Here is a 26,740-nt window from a genome sequence, read left to right as displayed (position 1 = left end):
ATGGTTAAGGTCTTAACTCTTACTCTGGCCTAATAGCTAAGATCTTAACTCTTACTCTGGCCTAATAGCTAAGGTCTTAGACTCGTACTCTGGCCTAATGGTTAAGGTCTTAATTCTTACTCTGGCCTACAGGTTAAAGTCTTAACTCTTACTCTGGCCTAATAGCTAAGATCTTAACTCTTACTCTGGCCTAATAGCTAAGGTCTTAGACTCGTACTCTGGCCTACTGGTTAAGGTCTTAACACTTGCTCTGGCCTACTGGTTAAGGTCTTAACTCTAACTCTGGCCTAATTGCTAAGGTATTAGACTCGTCCTCTGGCCTACTGGTTTAGGTCTTAACTCTTGCTCTGGCCTACTGGTTAAGGTCTTAACTCTTACTCTGGCCTAATAGCTAAGGTCTTAGACTCGTACTATGGCCTACAGGTTAAGGTCTTAACTCTTACTCTGCCCTACTGGTTAAGGTCTTAGACTCGTAATCTGGCCTAATGATTAAGGTCCTAACTCTTACTCTGGCCTAATAGCTAAGATCTTAACTCTTACTCTGGCCTAATAGCTAAGGTCTTAGACTCGTACTCTGGCCTACTGGTTAAGGTCTTAACTCTTACTCTGTCCTAATAGCTAAGGTCTTAGACTCGTACTATGGCCTACAGGTTAAGGTCTTAACTCTTACTCTGGCCTAATAGCTAAGGTCTTAGACTTGTACTCTGGCCTACTGGTTAAGGTCTTAACTCTTACTCTGGCCTAATGGTTAAGGTCTTAACTCTTACTCTGGCCTAATAGCTAAGGTCTTAGACTCGTACTCTGGCCTAATGGTTAATGTCTTAACTCTTACTCTGGCCTACAGGTTAAGGTCTTAACTCTTACTCTGGCCTAATAGCTAAGGTCATAGACTCTTACTCTGGCCTAATGGTTAAGGTCTTAACTCTTACTCTGGCCTACAGGTTAAGGTCTTAACTCTTACTCTGGCCTAATTGCTAAGGTCTAAGACTCATAATCTGGCCTAATGATTAAGGTCTTAACTCTTACTCTGGCCTAATAGCTAAGATCTTAACTCTTACTCTGGCCTATTAGCTAAGGTCTTAGACTCGTACTCTGGCCTACTGGTTAAGGTCTTAACTCTTGCTCTGGCCTACTGGTTAGGGTCTTAACTCTAACTCTGGCCTAATTGCTAAGGTCTTAGACTCGTCCTCTGGCCTACTGGTTAAGGTCTTAACTCTTGCTCTGGCCTACTGGTTAAGGTCTTAACTCTTACTCTAGCCTAATAGCTAAGGTCTTAACTCTTTCTCTGGCCAAATAGCTAAGGTCTTAACTCTTACTCTGGCCTAATAGCTAAGGTCTTAGACTCGTACTATGGCCTACAGGTTAAGGTCTTAACACTTACTCTGGCCTAATAGCTAAGGTCTTAGACTCTTACTCTGGCCTTTAGGTTAAGGACTTAACTCTTACTCTGGCCTAATAGCTATGGTCTTAACTCTTACTCTGGCCTACTGGTTAAGTTCTTAGAGTCCTACTCTCGCCTAATAGCTAAGGTCTCAACTCTTTCTCTGGCCTAATAGCTAAGGTCTTAACTCTTACTCTGTCCTAATAGCTAAGGTCTTAGACTCGTCCTCTGGCCTACTGGTTAAGGTCTTAACTCTTGCTCTGGCCTACTGGTTAAGGTCTTAACTCTTACTCTGGCCTAATTGCTAAGGTCTTAGACTCGTACTCTGGCCTAATGGTTAAGGTCTTAACTCTTACTCTTTCCTAATAGCTAAGATCTTAACTCTTACTCTGGCCTAATAGCTAAGGTCTTAGACTCGTACTCTGGCCTACTGGGTAAGGTCTTAACTCTTACTCTGGCCTACTGGAAAAGGTCTTAACACTTACTCTGGCCTAATAGCTAAGGTCTTAGACTCGTTCTCTGGCCTAATAGCTAAGGTCTTAACTCTTACTCTGTCCTACTGGTTAAGGTCTTAACTCTTACTCTGGCCTAATAGCTAAGGTCTTAGACTCTTACTCTGGCCTACAGGCTAAGGTCTTAACTCTTACTCTGGCCGACTGGTTAAGGTCTTAACTCTTACTCTGGCCTAATAGCTAAGGTCTTAACTCTTACTCTGGTGTTATAGCTAAGGTCTTAACTCTTACTCTGGCCTAATAACTAAGGTCTTAGACTCATACTCTGGCCTAATAGCTAAGGTCTTAGACTCGTGCTCTGGCCTAATGGTTAAGGTCTTAACTCTTACTCTGGCCTACAGGTTAAGGTCTTAACTCTTACTCTGGCCTAATAGCTAAGGTCATAGACTCTTACTCTGGCCTAATGGTTAAGGTCTTAACTCTTACTCTGGCCTACAGGTTAAGGTCTTAACTCTTACTCTGGCCTAATTGCTAAGGTCTAAGACTCATAATCTGGCCTAATGATTAAGGTCTTAACTCTTACTCTGGCCTAATAGCTAAGATCTTAACTCTTACTCTGGCCTATTAGCTAAGGTCTTAGACTCGTACTCTGGCCTACTGGTTAAGGTCTTAACTCTTGCTCTGGCCTACTGGTTAGGGTCTTAACTCTAACTCTGGCCTAATTGCTAAGGTCTTAGACTCGTCCTCTGGCCTACTGGTTAAGGTCTTAACTCTTGCTCTGGCCTACTGGTTAAGGTCTTAACACTTGCTCTGGCCTACTGGTTAAGGTCTTAACTCTAACTCTGGCCTAATTGCTAAGGTATTAGACTCGTCCTCTGGCCTACTGGTTTAGGTCTTAACTCTTGCTCTGGCCTACTGGTTAAGGTCTTAACTCTTACTCTGGCCTACTGGTTAAGGTCTTAACTCTTACTCTAGCCTAATAGCTAAGGTCTTAGACTCGTACTCTGGCCTAATAGCTAAGGTCTTAACTCTTACTCTGGCCAAATAGCTAAGGTCTTAACTCTTACTCTGGCCTAATAGCTAAGGTCTTAGACTCGTACTCTGGCGTAATGTTTAAGGTCTTAACTCTTACTCTGGCCTAATAGCTAAGGTCTTAACTCTTACTCTAGCCTAATAGCTAAGGTCTTAACTCTTACTCTGGCCTAATAGCTAAGGTCTTAGACTCTTACTCTGGCCTACTGGTTAAGGTCTTAACCCTTACTCTGGCCTAATTGCTAAGGTCTTAGACTCGTACTCTGGCCTAATGGTTAAGGTCTTAACTCTTACTCTGGCCTAATAGCTAAGATCTTAACTCTTACTCTGGCCTAATAGCTAAGGTCTTAGACTCGTACTCTGGCCTAATGGTTAAGGTCTTAATTCTTACTCTGGCCTACAGGTTAAAGTCTTAACTCTTACTCTGGCCTAATAGCTAAGATCTTAACTCTTACTCTGGCCTAATAGCTAAGGTCTTAGACTCGTACTCTGGCCTACTGGTTAAGGTCTTAACACTTGCTCTGGCCTACTGGTTAAGGTCTTAACTCTAACTCTGGCCTAATTGCTAAGGTATTAGACTCGTCCTCTGGCCTACTGGTTTAGGTCTTAACTCTTGCTCTGGCCTACTGGTTAAGGTCTTAACTCTTACTCTGGCCTAATAGCTAAGGTCTTAGACTCGTACTATGGCCTACAGGTTAAGGTCTTAACTCTTACTCTGCCCTACTGGTTAAGGTCTTAGACTCGTAATCTGGCCTAATGATTAAGGTCTTAACTCTTACTCTGGCCTAATAGCTAAGATCTTAACTCTTACTCTGGCCTAATAGCTAAGGTCTTAGACTCGTACTCTGGCCTACTGGTTAAGGTCTTAACTCTTACTCTGTCCTAATAGCTAAGGTCTTAGACTCGTACTATGGCCTACAGGTTAAGGTCTTAACTCTTACTCTGGCCTAATAGCTAAGGTCTTAGACTTGTACTCTGGCCTACTGGTTAAGGTCTTAACTCTTACTCTGGCCTAATGGTTAAGGTCTTAACTCTTACTCTGGCCTAATAGCTAAGGTCTTAACTCTTACTCTGGCCTAATAGCTAAGGTCTTAGACTCGTACTATGGCCTACAGGTTAAGGTCTTAACACTTACTCTGGCCTAATAGCTAAGGTCTTAGACTCTTACTCTGGCCTTTAGGTTAAGGACTTAACTCTTACTCTGGCCTAATAGCTATGGTCTTAACTCTTACTCTGGCCTACTGGTTAAGTTCTTAGAGTCCTACTCTCGCCTAATAGCTAAGGTCTCAACTCTTTCTCTGGCCTAATAGCTAAAGTCTTAACTCTTACTCTGTCCTAATAGCTAAGGTCTTAGACTCGTCCTCTGGCCTACTGGTTAAGGTCTTAACTCTTGCTCTGGCCTACTGGTTAAGGTCTTAACTCTTACTCTGGCCTAATTGCTAAGGTCTTAGACTCGTACTCTGGCCTAATGGTTAAGGTCTTAACTCTTACTCTTTCCTAATAGCTAAGATCTTAACTCTTACTCTGGCCTAATAGCTAAGGTCTTAGACTCGTACTCTGGCCTACTGGGTAAGGTCTTAACTCTTACTCTGGCCTACTGGAAAAGGTCTTAACACTTACTCTGGCCTAATAGCTAAGGTCTTAGACTCGTTCTCTGGCCTAATAGCTAAGGTCTTAACTCTTACTCTGTCCTACTGGTTAAGGTCTTAACTCTTACTCTGGCCTAATAGCTAAGGTCTTAGACTCTTACTCTGGCCTACAGGCTAAGGTCTTAACTCTTACTCTGGCCGACTGGTTAAGGTCTTAACTCTTACTCTGGCCTAATAGCTAAGGTCTTAACTCTTACTCTGGTGTTATAGCTAAGGTCTTAACTCTTACTCTGGCCTAATAACTAAGGTCTTAGACTCATACTCTGGCCTAATAGCTAAGGTCTTAGACTCGTGCTCTGGCCTAATGGTTAAGGTCTTAACTCTTACTCTGGCCTAATAGCTAAGGTCTTAGACTCGTACTCTGGCCTAATGGTTAATGTCTTAACTCTTACTCTGGCCTACAGGTTAAGGTCTTAACTCTTACTCTGGCCTAATAGCTAAGGTCATAGACTCTTACTCTGGCCTAATGGTTAAGGTCTTAACTCTTACTCTGGCCTACAGGTTAAGGTCTTAACTCTTACTCTGGCCTAATTGCTAAGGTCTAAGACTCATAATCTGGCCTAATGATTAAGGTCTTAACTCTTACTCTGGCCTAATAGCTAAGATCTTAACTCTTACTCTGGCCTATTAGCTAAGGTCTTAGACTCGTACTCTGGCCTACTGGTTAAGGTCTTAACTCTTGCTCTGGCCTACTGGTTAGGGTCTTAACTCTAACTCTGGCCTAATTGCTAAGGTCTTAGACTCGTCCTCTGGCCTACTGGTTAAGGTCTTAACTCTTGCTCTGGCCTACTGGTTAAGGTCTTAACTCTTACTCTGGCCTAATAGCTAAGGTCTTAGACTCGTACTATGGCCTACAGGTTAAGGTCTTAACTCTTACTCTGGCCTACTGGTTAAGGTCTTAACTCTTACTCTGGCCTAATAGCTAAGGTCTTAACTCTTACTCTGGCCTAATAGCTAAGGTCTTAACTCTTACTCTGGCCTACTGGTTAAGGTCTTAACTCTTGCTCTGGCCTACTGGTTAGGGTCTTAACTCTAACTCTGGCCTAATTGCTAAGGTCTTAGACTCGTACTATGGCCTACAGGTTAAGGTCTTAACTCTTACTCTGGCCTACTGGTTAAGATCTTAACTCTTACTCTGGCCTACTGGTTAAGGTCTTAACTCTTACTCTGGCCTTATAGCTAAGGTCTTAACTCTTACTCTGGCCAACTGGTTAAGGTCTTAAATCTTACTGTGGCCTAATGGTTAAGGTCTTAACTCTTACTCTGGCCTAATAGCTAAGGTCTTAACTCTTACTCTGGCCTACTGGTTAAGGTCTTAACTCTTACTCTAGCCTAATAGCTAAGGTCTTAGACTCGTACTCTGGCCTAATAGCTAAGGTCTTAACTCTTACTCTGGCCAAATAGCTAAGGTCTTAACTCTTACTCTGGCCTAATAGCTAAGGTCTTAGACTCGTACTCTGGCATAATGTTTAAGGTCTTAACTCTTACTCTGGCCTAATAGCTAAGGTCTTAACTCTTACTCTAGCCTAATAGCTAAGGTCTTAACTCTTACTCTGGCCTACTGGTTAAGGTCTTAACTCCTACTCTAGCCTAATAGCTAAGGTCTTAGACTCGTACTCTGGCCTAATAGCTAAGGTCTTAACTCTTACTCTGGCCAAATAACTAAGGTCTTAACTCTTACTCTGGCCTAATAGCTAAGGTCTTAAGACTCGTACTCTGGCGTAATGTTTAAGGTCTTAACTCTTACTCCAGCCTAATGGTTAAGGTCTTAACTCTTACTCTGGCCTACAGGTTAAGGTCTTAACTCTTACTCTGGCCTAATTTCTAAGGTCTAAGACTCGTAATCTGGCCTAATGATTAAGGTCTTAACTCTTACTCTGGCCGAATAGTTAAGATCTTAACTCTTACTCTGGCCTAATAGCTAAGGTCTTAGACTCTTACTCTGGCCTACTGGGTAAGGTCTTAACTCTTACTCTGGCCTAATAGCTAAGGTCTTAGACTCGTACTCTGGCCTAATGGTTAAGGTCTTAACTCTCTCTCTGGCCTACAGGTTAAGGTCTTAACTCTTACTCTGGCCTAATTGCTAAGGTCTTAGACTCGTAATCTGGCCTAATGATTAAGGTCTTAACTCTTACTCTGGCCTAATAGCTAAGATCTTAACTCTTACTCTGGCCTAATAGCTAAGGTCTTAGACTCGTACTCTGGCCTACTGGTTAAGGTCTTAACTCTTGCTCTGGCCTACTGGTTGAGGTCTTCACTCTAACTCTGGCCTAATTGCTAAGGTCTTAGACTCGTCCTCTGGCCTACTGGTTAAGGTCTTAACTCTTGCTCTGGCCTACTGGTTAAGGTCTTAACTCTTACTCTGGCCTAATAGCTAAGGTCTTAGACTCGTACTATGGCCTACAGGTTAAGGTCTTAACTCTTACTCTGGCCTACTGGTTAAGGTCTTAGACTCGTAATCTGGCCTAATGATTAAGGTCTTAACTCTTACTCTGGCCTAATAGCTAAGATCTTAACTCTTACTCTGGCCTAATAGCTAAGGTCTTAGACTCTTACTCTGGCCTACTGGTTAAGGTCTTAACTCTTACTCTGGCCTAATAGCTAAGGTCTTAGACTCATACTCTGGCCTACTGGTTAAGGTCTTAACTCTTACTCTGTCCTAATAGCTAAGGTCTTAGACTCGTACTATGGCCTACAGGTTAAGGTCTTAACTCTTACTCTGGCCTAATAGCTAAGGTCTTAGACTTGTACTCTGGCCTACTGGTTAAGGTCTTAACTCTTACTCTGGCCTAATGGTTAAGGTCTTAACCCTTACTCTGGCCTAATAGCTAAGGTCTTAACTCTTACTCTGGCCTAATAGCTAAGGTCTTAGACTCGTACTATGGCCTACAAGTTAAGGTCTTAACACTTACTCTGGCCTAATAGCTAAGGTCTTAGACTCTTTCTCTGGCCTACAGGTTAAGGACTTAACTCTTACTCTGGCCTAATAGCTATGGTCTTAACTCTTACTCTGGCCTACTGGTTAAGGTCTTAGACTCCTACTCTCGCCTAATAGCTAAGGTCTCAACTCTTTCTCTGGCCTAATAGCTAAGGTCTTAACTCTTACTCTGTCCTAATAGCTAAGGTCTTAGATTCGTCCTCTGGCCTACTGGTTAAGGTCTTAACTCTTGCTCTGGCCTAATAGCTAAGGTCTTAGACTCGTGCTCTGGCCTAATGGTTAAGGTCTTAACTCTTGCTCTGGCCTAATAGCTAAGGTCTTAGACTCGTACTCTGGCCTAATGGTTAATGTCTTAACTCTTACTCTGGCCTACAGGTTAAGGTCTTAACTCTTACTCTGGCCTAATAGCTAAGGTCATAGACTCTTACTCTGGCCTACTGATTAAGGTCTTAACTCTTACTCTGGCCTAATAGCTAAGATCTTAACTCTTACTCTGGCCTAATAGCTAAGGTCTTAGACTCGTACTCTGGCCTAATGGTTAAGGTCTTAACTATTACTCTGGCCTAATTGCTGAGGTCTTAGACTCGTAATCTGGCCTAATGATTAAGGTCTTAACTCTTACTCTGGCCTAATAGCTAAGATGTTAGCTCTTACTCTGGCCTAATAGCTAAAGTCTTAGACTCGTACTCTGGCCTACTGGTTAAGGTCTTAACTCTTGCTCTGGCCTACTGGTTAAGGTCTTAACTCTAACTCTGGCCTAATTGCTAAGGTCTTAGACTCGTACTCTGGCCTAATAGCTAAGGTCTTAGACTCTTACTCTGGCCTACAGGTTAAGGTCTTAACTCTTACTCTGGCCTAATAGCTAAGGTCTTAGACTCGTAATATGGCCTACAGGTTGAGGTCTTAACTCTTACTCTGGCCTACTGGTTAAGGTCTTAACTCTTACTCTGGCCTAATAGCTAAGGTCTTATACTCGTACTCTGGCTTAATGGTTAAGGTCTTAACTCTTACTCTGGCCTAATAGCTAAGGTCTTAGACTCGTAATATGGCCTACAGGTTAAGGTCTTAACTCTTACTCTGGCCTACTGGTTAAGGTCTTAACTCTTACTCTGGCCTAATAGCTAAGGTCTTAACTCTTACTCTGGCCTAATAGCTAAGGTCTTAACTCTTACTCTGGCCTAATAGCTAAGGTCTTAGACTCAAACTCTGGCCTAATGTTTAAGGTCTTAACTCTTACTCTGGCCTAATAGCTAAGGTCTTAACTCTTTCTCTGGCCTAATAGCTATGGTCTTAACTCTTACTCTGGCCTAATAGCTAAGGTCTTAGACTCGTACTCTGACCTAATGGTTAAGGTCTTAACTCGTAATCTGGCCTAATAGCTAAGGTCTTAACTCTTACTCTGGCCAAATAGCTAAGGTCTTAACTCTTACTCTGGCCTAATAGCTAAGTTCTTAGACTCAAACTCTGGCCTAATGTTTAAGGTCTTAACTCTTACTCTAGCCTAATAGCTAAGGTCTTAACTCTTTCTCTGGCCTAATAGCTATGGTCTTAACTCTTACTCTGGCCTAATAGCTAAGGTCTTAGACTCGTACTCTGACCTAATGGTTAAGGTCTTAACTCTTACTCTGGCCTAATAGCTAAGGTCTTAGACTCGTCCTCTGGCCTACTGGTTACGGTCTTAACTCTTACTCTGGCCTAATAGCTAAGGTCTTAACTCTTACTCTGGCCTAATAGCTAAGGTCTTAACTCTTACTCTGGCCTAATAGCTAGGGTCTTAGACTCGTGCTCTTGCCTAATGGTTAAGGTCTTAACTCTTACTCTGGCCTAATAGCTAAGGTCTTAGACTCGTACTCTGGCCTAATGGTTAAGGTCTTAACTCTCACTCTGGCCTACAGGTTAAGGTCTTAACTCTTACTCTGGCCTAATAGCTAAGGTCATAGACTCTTACTCTGGCCTACTGATTAAGGTCTTAAATCTTAGTCTGGCCTAATAGTTAAGATCTTAACTCTTACTCTGGCCTAATAGCTAAGGTCTTAGACTCGTACTCTGACCTAATGGTTAAGGTCTTAACTCTTACTCTGGCCTAATAGCTAAGGTCTTAGACTCGTCCTCTGGCCTACTGGTTAAGGTCTTAACTCTTGCTCTGGCCTACTGGTTAAGGTCTTAACTCTAACTCTGGCCTAATTGCTAAGGTCTTAAACTCGTACTCTGGCCTAATGGTTAAGGTCTTAACTCTTACTCTGGCCTAATAGCTAAGATCTTAACTCTTACTCTGGCCTAATAGCTAAGGTCTTAGACTCGTACTCTGGCCTACTGGTTAAGGTCTTAACTCTTACTCTGGCCTACTGGAAAAGGTCTTAACACTTACTCTGGCCTAATAGCTAAGGTCTTAGACTCGTTCTCTGGCCTAATAGCTAAGGTCTTAACTCTTACTGTGTCCTACTGGTTAAGGTCTTAACTCTTACTCTGGCCTAATAGCTAAGGTCTTAGACTCTTACTCTGGCCTACAGGTTAAGGTCTTAACTCTTACTCTGGCCTACTGTTTAAGGTCTTAACTCTTACTCTGGCCTAATAGCTAAGGTCTTAACTCTTACTCTGGCCTAATAGCTAAGGTCTTAACTCTTACTCTGGCCTAATAGCTAAGGTCTTAGACTCATACCCTGGCCTAATAGCTAAGGTCTTAGACTCGTGCTCTAGCCTAATGGTTAAGGTCTTAACTCTTACTCTGGCCTAATAGCTAAGGTCTTAAACTCGTACTCTGGCCTAATGGTTAAGGTCTTAAATCTTACTCTGGCCTACAGGTTAAGGTCTTAACTTTTACTCTGGCCTAATAGCTAAGGTCTTAGACTTGTAATCTGGCCTAATGATTAAGGTATTAACTCTTACTCTGGCCTAATAGCTAAGATCTTAACTCTTACTCTGGCCTAATAGCTAAGGTCTTAGACTCGTACTCTGGCCTACTGGTTAAGGTCTTAACTCTTACTCTGGCCTAATTGCTAAGGTCTTAGACTCGTACTCTGGCCTAATGGTTAAGATCTTAACTCTTACTCTGGCCTAATAGCTAAGATCTTAACTCTTACTCTGGCCTAATAGCTAAGGTCTTAGACTCGTACTCTGGCCTACTGGTTAAGGTCTTAACTCTTACTCTGTCCTAAAAGCTAAGGTGTTAGACTCGTACTATGGCCTACAGGTTAAGGTCTTAACTCTTACTCTGGCCTAATGGATAAGGTCTTAACTCTTACTCCGGCCTAATAGCTAATGTCTTAACTCTTACTCTGGCCTAATAGCTAAGGTCTTAGACTCGTACTATGGCCTACAGGTTAAGGTCTTAACTCTTACTCTGGCCTAATAGCTAAGGTCTTAGACTCTTACTCTGGCCTACAGGTTAAGGATTTAACTCTTACTCTGGCCTAATAGCTAAGGTCTTAACTCTTACTCTGGCCTACTGGTTAAGGTCTTAGACTCCTACTCTCGCCTAATAGCTAAGGTCTGAACTCTTTCTCTGGCCTAATAGCTAAGGTCTTAAGACTCGTACTCTGGCGTAATGTTTAAGGTCTTAACTCTTACTCCAGCCTAATGGTTAAGGTCTTAACTCTTACTCTGGCCTACAGGTTAAGGTCTTAACTCTTACTCTGGCCTAATTTCTAAGGTCTAAGACTCGTAATCTGGCCTAATGATTAAGGTCTTAACTCTTACTCTGGCCGAATAGTTAAGATCTTAACTCTTACTCTGGCCTAATAGCTAAGGTCTTAGACTCTTACTCTGGCCTACTGGGTAAGGTCTTAACTCTTACTCTGGCCTAATAGCTAAGGTCTTAGACTCGTACTCTGGCCTAATGGTTAAGGTCTTAACTCTCTCTCTGGCCTACAGGTTAAGGTCTTAACTCTTACTCTGGCCTAATTGCTAAGGTCTTAGACTCGTAATCTGGCCTAATGATTAAGGTCTTAACTCTTACTCTGGCCTAATAGCTAAGATCTTAACTCTTACTCTGGCCTAATAGCTAAGGTCTTAGACTCGTACTCTGGCCTACTGGTTAAGGTCTTAACTCTTGCTCTGGCCTACTGGTTGAGGTCTTCACTCTAACTCTGGCCTAATTGCTAAGGTCTTAGACTCGTCCTCTGGCCTACTGGTTAAGGTCTTAACTCTTGCTCTGGCCTACTGGTTAAGGTCTTAACTCTTACTCTGGCCTAATAGCTAAGGTCTTAGACTCGTACTATGGCCTACAGGTTAAGGTCTTAACTCTTACTCTGGCCTACTGGTTAAGGTCTTAGACTCGTAATCTGGCCTAATGATTAAGGTCTTAACTCTTACTCTGGCCTAATAGCTAAGATCTTAACTCTTACTCTGGCCTAATAGCTAAGGTCTTAGACTCTTACTCTGGCCTACTGGTTAAGGTCTTAACTCTTACTCTGGCCTAATAGCTAAGGTCTTAGACTCATACTCTGGCCTACTGGTTAAGGTCTTAACTCTTACTCTGTCCTAATAGCTAAGGTCTTAGACTCGTACTATGGCCTACAGGTTAAGGTCTTAACTCTTACTCTGGCCTAATAGCTAAGGTCTTAGACTTGTACTCTGGCCTACTGGTTAAGGTCTTAACTCTTACTCTGGCCTAATGGTTAAGGTCTTAACCCTTACTCTGGCCTAATAGCTAAGGTCTTAACTCTTACTCTGGCCTAATAGCTAAGGTCTTAGACTCGTACTATGGCCTACAAGTTAAGGTCTTAACACTTACTCTGGCCTAATAGCTAAGGTCTTAGACTCTTTCTCTGGCCTACAGGTTAAGGACTTAACTCTTACTCTGGCCTAATAGCTATGGTCTTAACTCTTACTCTGGCCTACTGGTTAAGGTCTTAGACTCCTACTCTCGCCTAATAGCTAAGGTCTCAACTCTTTCTCTGGCCTAATAGCTAAGGTCTTAACTCTTACTCTGTCCTAATAGCTAAGGTCTTAGACTCGTCCTCTGGCCTACTGGTTAAGGTCTTAACTCTTGCTCTGGCCTACTGGTTAAGGTCTTAACTCTTACTCTGGCCTAATTGCTAAGGTCTTAGACTCGTGCTCTGGCCTAATGGTTAAGGTCTTAACTCTTGCTCTGGCCTAATAGCTAAGGTCTTAGACTCGTACTCTGGCCTAATGGTTAATGTCTTAACTCTTACTCTGGCCTACAGGTTAAGGTCTTAACTCTTACTCTGGCCTAATAGCTAAGGTCATAGACTCTTACTCTGGCCTACTGATTAAGGTCTTAACTCTTACTCTGGCCTAATAGCTAAGATCTTAACTCTTACTCTGGCCTAATAGCTAAGGTCTTAGACTCGTACTCTGGCCTAATGGTTAAGGTCTTAACTATTACTCTGGCCTAATTGCTGAGGTCTTAGACTCGTAATCTGGCCTAATGATTAAGGTCTTAACTCTTACTCTGGCCTAATAGCTAAGATCTTAGCTCTTACTCTGGCCTAATAGCTAAAGTCTTAGACTCGTACTCTGGCCTACTGGTTAAGGTCTTAACTCTTGCTCTGGCCTACTGGTTAAGGTCTTAACTCTAACTCTGGCCTAATTGCTAAGGTCTTAGACTCGTACTCTGGCCTAATAGCTAAGGTCTTAGACTCTTACTCTGGCCTACAGGTTAAGGTCTTAACTCTTACTCTGGCCTAATAGCTAAGGTCTTAGACTCGTAATATGGCCTACAGGTTGAGGTCTTAACTCTTACTCTGGCCTACTGGTTAAGGTCTTAACTCTTACTCTGGCCTAATAGCTAAGGTCTTATACTCGTACTCTGGCTTAATGGTTAAGGTCTTAACTCTTACTCTGGCCTAATAGCTAAGGTCTTAGACTCGTAATATGGCCTACAGGTTAAGGTCTTAACTCTTACTCTGGCCTACTGGTTAAGGTCTTAACTCTTACTCTGGCCTAATAGCTAAGGTCTTAACTCTTACTCTGGCCTAATAGCTAAGGTCTTAACTCTTACTCTGGCCTAATAGCTAAGGTCTTAGACTCAAACTCTGGCCTAATGTTTAAGGTCTTAACTCTTACTCTGGCCTAATAGCTAAGGTCTTAACTCTTTCTCTGGCCTAATAGCTATGGTCTTAACTCTTACTCTGGCCTAATAGCTAAGGTCTTAGACTCGTACTCTGACCTAATGGTTAAGGTCTTAACTCGTAATCTGGCCTAATAGCTAAGGTCTTAACTCTTACTCTGGCCAAATAGCTAAGGTCTTAACTCTTACTCTGGCCTAATAGCTAAGTTCTTAGACTCAAACTCTGGCCTAATGTTTAAGGTCTTAACTCTTACTCTGGCCTAATAGCTAAGGTCTTAACTCTTTCTCTGGCCTAATAGCTATGGTCTTAACTCTTACTCTGGCCTAATAGCTAAGGTCTTAGACTCGTACTCTGACCTAATGGTTAAGGTCTTAACTCTTACTCTGGCCTAATAGCTAAGGTCTTAGACTCGTCCTCTGGCCTACTGGTTACGGTCTTAACTCTTACTCTGGCCTAATAGCTAAGGTCTTAACTCTTACTCTGGCCTAATAGCTAAGGTCTTAACTCTTACTCTGGCCTAATAGCTAGGGTCTTAGACTCGTGCTCTTGCCTAATGGTTAAGGTCTTAACTCTTACTCTGGCCTAATAGCTAAGGTCTTAGACTCGTACTCTGGCCTAATGGTTAAGGTCTTAACTCTCACTCTGGCCTACAGGTTAAGGTCTTAACTCTTACTCTGGCCTAATAGCTAAGGTCATAGACTCTTACTCTGGCCTACTGATTAAGGTCTTAAATCTTAGTCTGGCCTAATAGTTAAGATCTTAACTCTTACTCTGGCCTAATAGCTAAGGTCTTAGACTCGTACTCTGACCTAATGGTTAAGGTCTTAACTCTTACTCTGGCCTAATAGCTAAGGTCTTAGACTCGTCCTCTGGCCTACTGGTTAAGGTCTTAACTCTTGCTCTGGCCTACTGGTTAAGGTCTTAACTCTAACTCTGGCCTAATTGCTAAGGTCTTAAACTCGTACTCTGGCCTAATGGTTAAGGTCTTAACTCTTACTCTGGCCTAATAGCTAAGATCTTAACTCTTACTCTGGCCTAATAGCTAAGGTCTTAGACTCGTACTCTGGCCTACTGGTTAAGGTCTTAACTCTTACTCTGGCCTACTGGAAAAGGTCTTAACACTTACTCTGGCCTAATAGCTAAGGTCTTAGACTCGTTCTCTGGCCTAATAGCTAAGGTCTTAACTCTTACTGTGTCCTACTGGTTAAGGTCTTAACTCTTACTCTGGCCTAATAGCTAAGGTCTTAGACTCTTACTCTGGCCTACAGGTTAAGGTCTTAACTCTTACTCTGGCCTACTGTTTAAGGTCTTAACTCTTACTCTGGCCTAATAGCTAAGGTCTTAACTCTTACTCTGGCCTAATAGCTAAGGTCTTAGACTCATACCCTGGCCTAATAGCTAAGGTCTTAGACTCGTGCTCTAGCCTAATGGTTAAGGTCTTAACTCTTACTCTGGCCTAATAGCTAAGGTCTTAAACTCGTACTCTGGCCTAATGGTTAAGGTATTAACTCTTACTCTGGCCTAATAGCTAAGATCTTAACTCTTACTCTGGCCTAATAGCTAAGGTCTTAGACTCGTACTCTGGCCTACTGGTTAAGGTCTTAACTCTTACTCTGGCCTAATTGCTAAGGTCTTAGACTCGTACTCTGGCCTAATGGTTAAGATCTTAACTCTTACTCTGGCCTAATAGCTAAGATCTTAACTCTTACTCTGGCCTAATAGCTAAGGTCTTAGACTCGTACTCTGGCCTACTGGTTAAGGTCTTAACTCTTACTCTGTCCTAAAAGCTAAGGTGTTAGACTCGTACTATGGCCTACAGGTTAAGGTCTTAACTCTTACTCTGGCCTAATGGATAAGGTCTTAACTCTTACTCCGGCCTAATAGCTAATGTCTTAACTCTTACTCTGGCCTAATAGCTAAGGTCTTAGACTCGTACTATGGCCTACAGGTTAAGGTCTTAACTCTTACTCTGGCCTAATAGCTAAGGTCTTAAAATCTTACTCTGGCCTACAGGTTAAGGATTTAACTCTTACTCTGGCCTAATAGCTAAGGTCTTAACTCTTACTCTGGCCTACTGGTTAAGGTCTTAGACTCCTACTCTCGCCTAATAGCTAAGGTCTGAACTCTTTCTCTGGCCTAATAGCTAAGGTCTTAGACTCGTCCTCTGGCCTACTGGTTAAGGTCTTAACTCTTACTCTGGCCTAATAGCTAAGATCTTAACTCTTACTCTGGCCTAATAGCTAAGGTCTTAGACTCGTACTCTGGCCTACTGGTTAAGGTCTTAACTCTTACTCTGGCCTACTGGAAAAGGTCTTAACACTTACTCTGGCCTAATAGCTAAGGTCTTAGACTCGTTCTCTGGCCTAATAGCTAAGGTCTTAACTCTTACTCTGTCCTACTGGTTAAGGTATTAACTCTTACTGTGGCCTAATAGCTAAGGTCTTAGACTCTTACTCTGGCCTACAGGTTAAGGTCTTAACTCTTACTCTGGCCTACTGGTTAAGGTCTTAACTCTTACTCTGGCCTAATAGCTAAGGTCTTAACTCTTACTCTGGCCTAATAGCTAAGGTCTTAACTCTTACTCTGGCCTAATAGCTAAGGTCTTAGACTCATACTCTGGCCTAATAGCTAGGGTCTTAGACTCGTGCTCTTGCCTAATGGTTAAGGTCTTAACTCTTACTCTGTCCTACTGGTTAAGGTCTTAACTCTTACTCTGGCCTAATAGCTAAGGTCTTAGACTCTTACTGTGGCCTACAGGTTAAGGTCTTAACTCTTACTCTGGCCTACTGGTTAAGGTCTTAACTCTTACTCTGGCCTAATGGTTAAGGTCTTAACTCTCACTCTGGCCTACAGGTTAAGGTCTTAACTCTTACTCTGGCCTAATAGCTAAGGTCATAGACTCTTACTCTGGCCTACTGATTAAGGTCTTAACTCTTAGTCTGGCCTAATAGTTAAGATCTTAACTCTTACTCTGGCCTAATAGCTAAGGTCTTAGACTCGTACTCTGGCCTAATGGTTAAGGTCTTAACTCTTACTCTGGCCTACAGGTTAAGGTCTTAACTCTTACTCTGGCCTAATTGCTGATGTCTTAGACTCGTAATCTGGCCTAATGATTAAGGTCTTAACTCTTACTCTGGCCTAATAGCTAAGATCTTAGCTCTTACTCTGGCCTAATAGCTAAAGTCTTAGACTCGTACTCTGGCCTACTGGTTAAGGTCTTAACTCTTGCTCTGGCCTACTGGTTAAGGTCTTAACTCTAACTCTGGCCTAATTGCTAAGGTCTTAGACTCGTACTCTGGCCTAATAGCTAAGGTCTTAGACTCTTATTCTGGCCTACAGGTTAAGGTCTTAACTCTTACTCTGGCCTAATAGCTAAGGTCTTAGACTCGTAATATGGCCTACAGGTTGAGGTCTTAACTCTTACTCTGGCCTACTGGTTAAGGTCTTAACTCTTACTCTGGCCTAATAGCTAAGGTCTTATACTCATACTCTGGCTTAATGGTTAAGGTCTTAACTCTTACTCTGGCCTAATAGATAAGGTCTTAGACTCGTAATATGGCCTACAGGTTAAGGTCTTAACTCTTACTCTGGCCTAATAGCTAAGGTCTTAACTCTTACTCTGGCCTAATAGCTAAGGTCTTAACTCTTACTCTGGCCTAATAGCTAAGATCTTAACTCTTACTCAGGCCTAATAGCTAAGGTCTTAGACTCGTACTCTGGCCTACTGGTTAAGGTCTTAACTCTTACTCTGGCCTAATTGCTAAGGTCTTAGACTCGTACTCTGGCCTAATGGTTAATGTCTTAACTCTTACTCTGGCCTAATAGCTAAGATCTTAGACTCGTACTCTGGCCTACTGGTTAAGGTCTTAACTCTTACTCTGTCCTAATAGCTAAGGTCTTAGACTCGTACTATGTCCTACAGGTTAAGGTCTTAACTCTTACTCTGGCCTAATAGCTAAGGTCTTAGACTCGTACTCTGGCCTACTGGTTAAGGTCTTAACTCTTACTCTGGCCTAATGGTTAAGGACTTAACTCTTACTCTGGCCTACTGGAAAAGGTCTTAACACTTACTCTGGCCTAATAGCTAAGGTCTTAGAGTCGTTCTCTGGCCTAATAGCTAAGGTCTTAACTCTTACTCTGTCCTACTGGTTAAGGTCTTAACTCTTACTCTGGCCTAATAGCTAAGGTCTTAGACTCTTACTCTGGCCTACAGGTTAAGGTCTTAACTCTTACTCTGGCCTACTGGTTAAGGTCTTAACTCTTACTCTGGCCTAATAGCTAAGGTATTAACTCTTACTCTGGCCTAATAGCTAAGGTCTTAACTCTTACTCTGGCCTAATAGATAAGGTCTTAGACTCATACTCTGGCCTAATAGCTAAGGTCTTAGACTCGTGCTCTGGCCTAATGGTTAAGGTCTTAACTCTTACTCTGGCCTAATAGCTAAGGTCTTAGACTCGTACTCTGGCCTAATGGTTAAGGTCTTAACTCTTTCTCTGGCCTACAGGTTAAGGTCTTAACTCTTACTCTGGCCTAATAGCTAAGGTCATAGACTCTTACGCTGGCCTACTGATTAAGGCCTTAACTCTTACTCTGGCCTAATAGCTAAGATCTTAACTCTTACTCTGGCCTAATAGCTAAGGTCTTAGACTCGTACTCTGCCCTAATGGTTAAGGTCTTAACTCTTACTCTGGCCTACAGGTTAAGGTCTTAACTCTTACTCTGGCCTAATTGCTGAGGTCTTAGACTCGTAATCTGGCCTAATGATTAAGATCTTAACTCTTACTCTGGCCTAATAGCTAAGATCTTAACTCTTACTCTGGCCTAATAGCTAAGGTCTTAGACGCGTACTCTGGCCTACTGGTTAAGGTCTTAACTCTTGCTCTGGCCTACTGGTTGAGTTCTTCACTCTAACTCTGGCCTAATTGCTAAGGTCTTAGACTCGTCCTCTGGCCTACTGGTTAAGGTCTTAACGCTTGCTCTGGCCTACTGGTTAAGGTCTTAACTCTTACTCTGGCCTAATAGCTAAGGTCTTAGACTCGTACTATGGCCTACAGGTTAAGGTCTTAACTCTTACTCTGGCCTACTGGTTAAGGTCTTAGACTCGTAATCTGGCCTAATGATTAAGGTCTTAACTCTTACTCTGGCCTAATAGCTAAGATCTTAACTCTTACTCTGGCCTAATAGCTAAGGTCTTAGACTCTTACTCTGGCCTACTGGTTAAGGTCTTAACCCTTACTCTGGCCTAATTGCTAAGGTCTTAGACTCGTACTCTGGCCTAATGGTTAAGGTCTTAACTCTTACTCTGGCCTAATAGCTAAGATCTTAACTCTTACTCTGGCCTAATAGCTAAGGTCTTAGACTCATACTCTGGCCTAATGGTTAAGGTCTTAATTCTTACTCTGGCCTACAGGTTAAAGTCTTAACTCTTACTCTGGCCTAATAGCTAAGATCTTAACTCTTACTCTGGCCTAATAGCTAAGGTCTTAGACTCGTACTCTGGCCTACTGGTTAAGGTCTTAACACTTGCTCTGGCCTACTGGTTAAGGTCTTAACTCTAACTCTGGCCTAATTGCTAAGGTATTAGACTCGTCCTCTGGCCTACTGGTTTAGGTCTTAACTCTTGCTCTGGCCTACTGGTTAAGGTCTTAACTCTTACTCTGGCCTAATAGCTAAGGTCTTAGACTCGTACTATGGCCTACAGGTTAAGGTCTTAACTCTTACTCTGCCCTACTGGTTAAGGTCTTAGACTCGTAATCTGGCCTAATGATTAAGGTCTTAACTCTTACTCTGGCCTAATAGCTAAGATCTTAACTCTTACTCTGGCCTAATAGCTAAGGTCTTAGACTCGTACTCTGGCCTACTGGTTAAGGTCTTAACTCTTACTCTGTCCTAATAGCTAAGGTCTTAGACTCGTACTATGGCCTACAGGTTAAGGTCTTAACTCTTACTCTGGCCTAATAGCTAAGGTCTTAGACTTGTACTCTGGCCTACTGGTTAAGGTCTTAACTCTTACTCTGGCCTAATGGTTAAGGTCTTAACTCTTACTCTGGCCTAATAGCTAAGGTCTTAACTCTTACTCTGGCCTAATAGCTAAGGTCTTAGACTCGTACTATGGCCTACAGGTTAAGGTCTTAACACTTACTCTGGCCTAATAGCTAAGGTCTTAGACTCTTACTCTGGCCTTTAGGTTAAGGACTTAACTCTTACTCTGGCCTAATAGCTATGGTCTTAACTCTTACTCTGGCCTACTGGTTAAGTTCTTAGAGTCCTACTCTCGCCTAATAGCTAAGGTCTCAACTCTTTCTCTGGCCTAATAGCTAAGGTCTTAACTCTTACTCTGTCCTAATAGCTAAGGTCTTAGACTCGTCCTCTGGCCTACTGGTTAAGGTCTTAACTCTTGCTCTGGCCTACTGGTTAAGGTCTTAACTCTTACTCTGGCCTAATTGCTAAGGTCTTAGACTCGTACTCTGGCCTAATGGTTAAGGTCTTAACTCTTACTCTTTCCTAATAGCTAAGATCTTAACTCTTACTCTGGCCTAATAGCTAAGGTCTTAGACTCGTACTCTGGCCTACTGGGTAAGGTCTTAACTCTTACTCTGGCCTACTGGAAAAGGTCTTAACACTTACTCTGGCCTAATAGCTAAGGTCTTAGACTCGTTCTCTGGCCTAATAGCTAAGGTCTTAACTCTTACTCTGTCCTACTGGTTAAGGTCTTAACTCTTACTCTGGCCTAATAGCTAAGGTCTTAGACTCTTACTCTGGCCTACAGGCTAAGGTCTTAACTCTTACTCTGGCCGACTGGTTAAGGTCTTAACTCTTACTCTGGCCTAATAGCTAAGGTCTTAACTCTTACTCTGGTGTTATAGCTAAGGTCTTAACTCTTACTCTGGCCTAATAACTAAGGTCTTAGACTCATACTCTGGCCTAATAGCTAAGGTCTTAGACTCGTGCTCTGGCCTAATGGTTAAGGTCTTAACTCTTACTCTGGCCTAATAGCTAAGGTCTTAGACTCGTACTCTGGCCTAATGGTTAATGTCTTAACTCTTACTCTGGCCTACAGGTTAAGGTCTTAACTCTTACTCTGGCCTAATAGCTAAGGTCATAGACTCTTACTCTGGCCTAATGGTTAAGGTCTTAACTCTTACTCTGGCCTACAGGTTAAGGTCTTAACTCTTACTCTGGCCTAATTGCTAAGGTCTAAGACTCATAATCTGGCCTAATGATTAAGGTCTTAACTCTTACTCTGGCCTAATAGCTAAGATCTTAACTCTTACTCTGGCCTATTAGCTAAGGTCTTAGACTCGTACTCTGGCCTACTGGTTAAGGTCTTAACTCTTGCTCTGGCCTACTGGTTAGGGTCTTAACTCTAACTCTGGCCTAATTGCTAAGGTCTTAGACTCGTCCTCTGGCCTACTGGTTAAGGTCTTAACTCTTGCTCTGGCCTACTGGTTAAGGTCTTAACTCTTACTCTGGCCTAATAGCTAAGGTCTTAGACTCGTACTATGGCCTACAGGTTAAGGTCTTAACTCTTACTCTGGCCTACTGGTTAAGGTCTTAACTCTTACTCTGGCCTAATAGCTAAGGTCTTAACTCTTACTCTGGCCTAATAGCTAAGGTCTTAACTCTTACTCTGGCCTACTGGTTAAGGTCTTAACTCTTACTCTGGCCTAATAGCTAAGGTCTTAGACTTGTACTCTGGCCTAATGGTTAAGGTCTTAACTCTTACTCTGGCCTAATAGCTAAGGTCTTAACTCTTACTCTGGCCTACTGGTTAAGGTCTTAACTCTTACTCTAGCCTAATAGCTAAGGTCTTAGACTCGTACTCTGGCCTAATAGCTAAGGTCTTAACTCTTACTCTGGCCAAATAGCTAAGGTCTTAACTCTTACTCTGGCCTAATAGCTAAGGTCTTAGACTCGTACTCTGGTGTAATGTTTAAGGTCTTAACTCTTACTCTGGCCTAATAGCTAAGGTCTTAACTCTTACTCTGGCCTAATAGCTAAGGTCTTAGACTCGTACTATGGCCTACAGGTTAAGGTCTTAACTCTTACTCTGGCCTACTGGTTAAGATCTTAACTCTTACTCTGGCCTACTGGTTAAGGTCTTAACTCTTACTCTGGCCTTATAACTAAGGTCTTAACTCTTACTCTGGCCAACTGGTTAAGGTCTTAAATCTTACTGTGGCCTAATGGTTAAGGTCTTAACTCTTACTCTGGCCTAATAGCTAAGGTCTTAACTCTTACTCTGGCCTACTGGTTAAGGTCCTAACTCTTACTCTAGCCTAATAGCTAAGGTCTTAGACTCGTACTCTGGCCTAATAGCTAAGGTCTTAACTCTTACTCTGGCCAAATAGCTAAGGTCTTAACTCTTACTCTGGCCTAATAGCTAAGGTCTTAGACTCGTACTCTGGCGTAATGTTTAAGGTCTTAACTCTTACTCTAGCCTAATAGCTAAGGTCTTAACTCTTACTCTGGCCTACTGGTTAAGGTCTTAACTCTTACTCTAGCCTAATAGCTAAGGTCTTAGACTCGTACTCTGGCCTAATAGCTAAGGTCTTAACTCTTACTCTGGCCTAATAGCTAAGGTCTTAGACTCGTACTCTGGCCTAATAGCTAAGGTCTTAGACTCGTACTCTGGTGTAATGTTTAAGGTCTTAACTCTTACTCTGGCCTAATAGCTAAGGTCTTAACTCTTACTCTGGCCTAATAGCTAAGGTCTTAGACTCGTACTATGGCCTACAGGTTAAGGTCTTAACTCTTACTCTGGCCTACTGGTTAAGATCTTAACTCTTACTCTGGCCTACTGGTTAAGGTCTTAACTCTTACTCTGGCCTTATAACTAAGGTCTTAACTCTTACTCTGGCCAACTGGTTAAGGTCTTAAATCTTACTGTGGCCTAATGGTTAAGGTCTTAACTCTTACTCTGGCCTAATAGCTAAGGTCTTAACTCTTACTCTGGCCTACTGGTTAAGGTCCTAACTCTTACTCTAGCCTAATAGCTAAGGTCTTAGACTCGTACTCTGGCCTAATAGCTAAGGTCTTAACTCTTACTCTGGCCAAATAGCTAAGGTCTTAACTCTTACTCTGGCCTAATAGCTAAGGTCTTAGACTCGTACTCTGGCGTAATGTTTAAGGTCTTAACTCTTACTCTAGCCTAATAGCTAAGGTCTTAACTCTTACTCTGGCCTACTGGTTAAGGTCTTAACTCTTACTCTAGCCTAATAGCTAAGGTCTTAGACTCGTACTCTGGCCTAATAGCTAAGGTCTTAACTCTTACTCTGGCCTAATAGCTAAGGTCTTAGACTCGTACTCTGGCCTAATAGCTAAGGTCTTAGACTCGTACTCTGGCGTAGTGTTTAAGGTCTTAACTCTTACTCCGGCCTAATGGTTAAGGTCTTAACTCTTACTCTGGCCTACAGGTTAAGGTCTTAACTCTTACTCTGGCCTAATTGCTAAGGTCTAAGACTCGTAATCTGGCCTAATGATTAAGGTCTTAACTCTTACTCTGGCCGAATAGTTAAGATCTTAACTCTTACTCTGGCCTAATAGCTAAGGTCTTAGACTCTTACTCTGGCCTACTGGGTAAGGTCTTATCTCTTACTCTGGCCTAATAGCTAAGGTCTTAGACTCGTACTATGGCCTACAGGTTAAGGTCTTAACTCTTACTCTGGCCTACTGGTTAAGGTCTTAACTCTTACTCTGGCCTAATAGCTAAGGTCTTAACTCTTACTCTGGCCTAATAGCTAAGGTCTTAACTCTTACTCTGGCCTACTGGTTAAGGTCTTAACTCTTACTCTGGCCTAATAGCTAAGGTCTTAGACTTGTACTCTGGCCTAATGGTTAAGGTCTTAACTCTTACTCTGGCCTAATAGCTAAGGTCTTAACTCTTACTCTGGCCTACTGGTTAAGGTCTTAACTCTTACTCTAGCCTAATAGCTAAGGTCTTAGACTCGTACTCTGGCCTAATAGCTAATGTCTTAAATCTTACTCTGGCCAAATAGCTAAGGTCTTAACTCTTACTCTGGCCTAATAGCTAAGGTCTTAGACTCGTACTCTGGCGTAATGTTTAAGGTCTTAACTCTTACTCTGGCCTAATAGCTAAGGTCTTAACTCTTACTCTGGCCTAATAGCTAAGGTCTTAGACTCGTACTATGGCCTACAGGTTAAGGTCTTAACTCTTACTCTGGCCTACTGGTTAAGATCTTAACTCTTACTCTGGCCTACTGGTTAAGGTCTTAACTCTTACTCTGGCCTTATAGCTAAGGTCTTAACTCTTACTCTGGCCAACTGGTTAAGGTCTTAAATCTTACTGTGGCCTAATGGTTAAGGTCTTAACTCTTACTCTGGCCTAATAGCTAAGGTCTTAACTCTTACTCTGGCCTACTGGTTAAGGTCTTAACTCTTACTCTAGCCTAATAGCTAAGGTCTTAGACTCGTACTCTGGCCTAATAGCTAAGGTCTTAACTCTTACTCTGGCCAAATAGCTAAGGTCTTAACTCTTACTCTGGCCTAATAGCTAAGGTCTTAGACTCGTACTCTGGCATAATGTTTAAGGTCTTAACTCTTACTCTGGCCTAATAGCTAAGGTCTTAACTCTTACTCTAGCCTAATAGCTAAGGTCTTAACTCTTACTCTGGCCTACTGGTTAAGGTCTTAACTCCTACTCTAGCCTAATAGCTAAGGTCTTAGACTCGTACTCTGGCCTAATAGCTAAGGTCTTAACTCTTACTCTGGCCAAATAGCTAAGGTCTTAACTCTTACTCTGGCCTAATAGCTAAGGTCTTAAGACTCGTACTCTGGCGTAATGTTTAAGGTCTTAACTCTTACTCCAGCCTAATGGTTAAGGTCTTAACTCTTACTCTGGCCTACAGGTTAAGGTCTTAACTCTTACTCTGGCCTAATTTCTAAGGTCTAAGACTCGTAATCTGGCCTAATGATTAAGGTCTTAACTCTTACTCTGGCCGAATAGTTAAGATCTTAACTCTTACTCTGGCCTAATAGCTAAGGTCTTAGACTCTTACTCTGGCCTACTGGGTAAGGTCTTAACTCTTACTCTGGCCTAATAGCTAAGGTCTTAGACTCGTACTCTGGCCTAATGGTTAAGGTCTTAACTCTCTCTCTGGCCTACAGGTTAAGGTCTTAACTCTTACCCTGGCCTAATTGCTAAGGTCTTAGACTCGTAATCTGGCCTAATGATTAAGGTCTTAACTCTTACTCTGGCCTAATAGCTAAGATCTTAACTCTTACTCTGGCCTAATAGCTAAGGTCTTAGACTCGTACTCTGGCCTACTGGTTAAGGTCTTAACTCTTGCTCTGGCCTACTGGTTAAGGTCTTAACTCTTACTCTGGCCTAATAGCTAAGGTCTTAGACTCGTACTATGGCCTACTGGTTAAGGTCTTAACTCTTGCTCTGGCCTACTGGTTAAGGTCTTAACTCTTACTCTGGCCTAATAGCTAAGGTCTTAGACTCGTACTATGGCCTACAGGTTAAGGTCTTAACTCTTACTCTGGCCTACTGGTTAAGGTCTTAGACTCGTAATCTGGCCTAATGATTAAGGTCTTAACTCTTACTCTGGCCTAATAGCTAAGATCTTAACTCTTACTCTGGCCTAATAGCTAAGGTCTTAGACTCTTACTCTGGCCTACTGGTTAAGGTCTTAACTCTTACTCTGGCCTAATAGCTAAGGTCTTAGACTCATACTCTGGCCTACTGGTTAAGGTCTTAACTCTTACTCTGTCCTAATAGCTAAGGTCTTAGACTCGTACTATGGCCTACAGGTTAAGGTCTTAACTCTTACTCTGGCCTAATAGCTAAGGTCTTAGACTTGTACTCTGGCCTACTGGTTAAGGTCTTAACTCTTACTCTGGCCTAATGGTTAAGGTCTTAACCCTTACTCTGGCCTAATAGCTAAGGTCTTAACTCTTACTCTGGCCTAATAGCTAAGGTCTTAGACTCGTACTATGGCCTACAAGTTAAGGTCTTAACACTTACTCTGGCCTAATAGCTAAGGTCTTAGACTCTTTCTCTGGCCTACAGGTTAAGGACTTAACTCTTACTCTGGCCTAATAGCTATGGTCTTAACTCTTACTCTGGCCTACTGGTTAAGGTCTTAGACTCCTACTCTCGCCTAATAGCTAAGGTCTCAACTCTTTCTCTGGCCTAATAGCTAAGGTCTTAACTCTTACTCTGTCCTAATAGCTAAGGTCTTAGACTCGTCCTCTGGCCTACTGGTTAAGGTCTTAACTCTTGCTCTGGCCTACTGGTTAAGGTCTTAACTCTTACTCTGGCCTAATTGCTAAGGTCTTAGACTCGTGCTCTGGCCTAATGGTTAAGGTCTTAACTCTTGCTCTGGCCTAATAGCTAAGGTCTTAGACTCGTACTCTGGCCTAATGGTTAATGTCTTAACTCTTACTCTGGCCTACAGGTTAAGGTCTTAACTCTTACTCTGGCCTAATAGCTAAGGTCATAGACTCTTACTCTGGCCTACTGATTAAGGTCTTAACTCTTACTCTGGCCTAATAGCTAAGATCTTAACTCTTACTCTGGCCTAATAGCTAAGGTCTTAGACTCGTACTCTGGCCTAATGGTTAAGGTCTTAACTATAACTCTGGCCTAATTGCTGAGGTCTTAGACTCGTAATCTGGCCTAATGATTAAGGTCTTAACTCTTACTCTGGCCTAATAGCTAAGATCTTAGCTCTTACTCTGGCCTAATAGCTAAAGTCTTAGACTCGTACTCTGGCCTACTGGTTAAGGTCTTAACTCTTGCTCTGGCCTACTGGTTAAGGTCTTAACTCTAACTCTGGCCTAATTGCTAAGGTCTTAGACTCGTACTCTGGCCTAATAGCTAAGGTCTTAGACTCTTACTCTGGCCTACAGGTTAAGGTCTTAACTCTTACTCTGGCCTAATAGCTAAGGTCTTAGACTCGTAATATGGCCTACAGGTTGAGGTCTTAACTCTTACTCTGGCCTACTGGTTAAGGTCTTAACTCTTACTCTGGCCTAATAGCTAAGGTCTTATACTCGTACTCTGGCTTAATGGTTAAGGTCTTAACTCTTACTCTAGCCTAATAGCTAAGGTCTTAGACTCGTAATATGGCCTACAGGTTAAGGTCTTAACTCTTACTCTGGCCTACTGGTTAAGGTCTTAACTCTTACTCTGGCCTAATAGCTAAGGTCTTAACTCTTACTCTGGCCTAATAGCTAAGGTCTTAACTCTTACTCTGGCCTAATAGCTAAGGTCTTAGACTCAAACTCTG

Source organism: Triturus cristatus, chromosome 2_1, assembly GCF_964204655.1.
Source record: "Triturus cristatus chromosome 2_1, aTriCri1.1, whole genome shotgun sequence".
NCBI classification, from domain to species: domain Eukaryota; kingdom Metazoa; phylum Chordata; class Amphibia; order Caudata; family Salamandridae; genus Triturus; species Triturus cristatus.
This window is presented reverse-complemented; position numbering follows the sequence as displayed.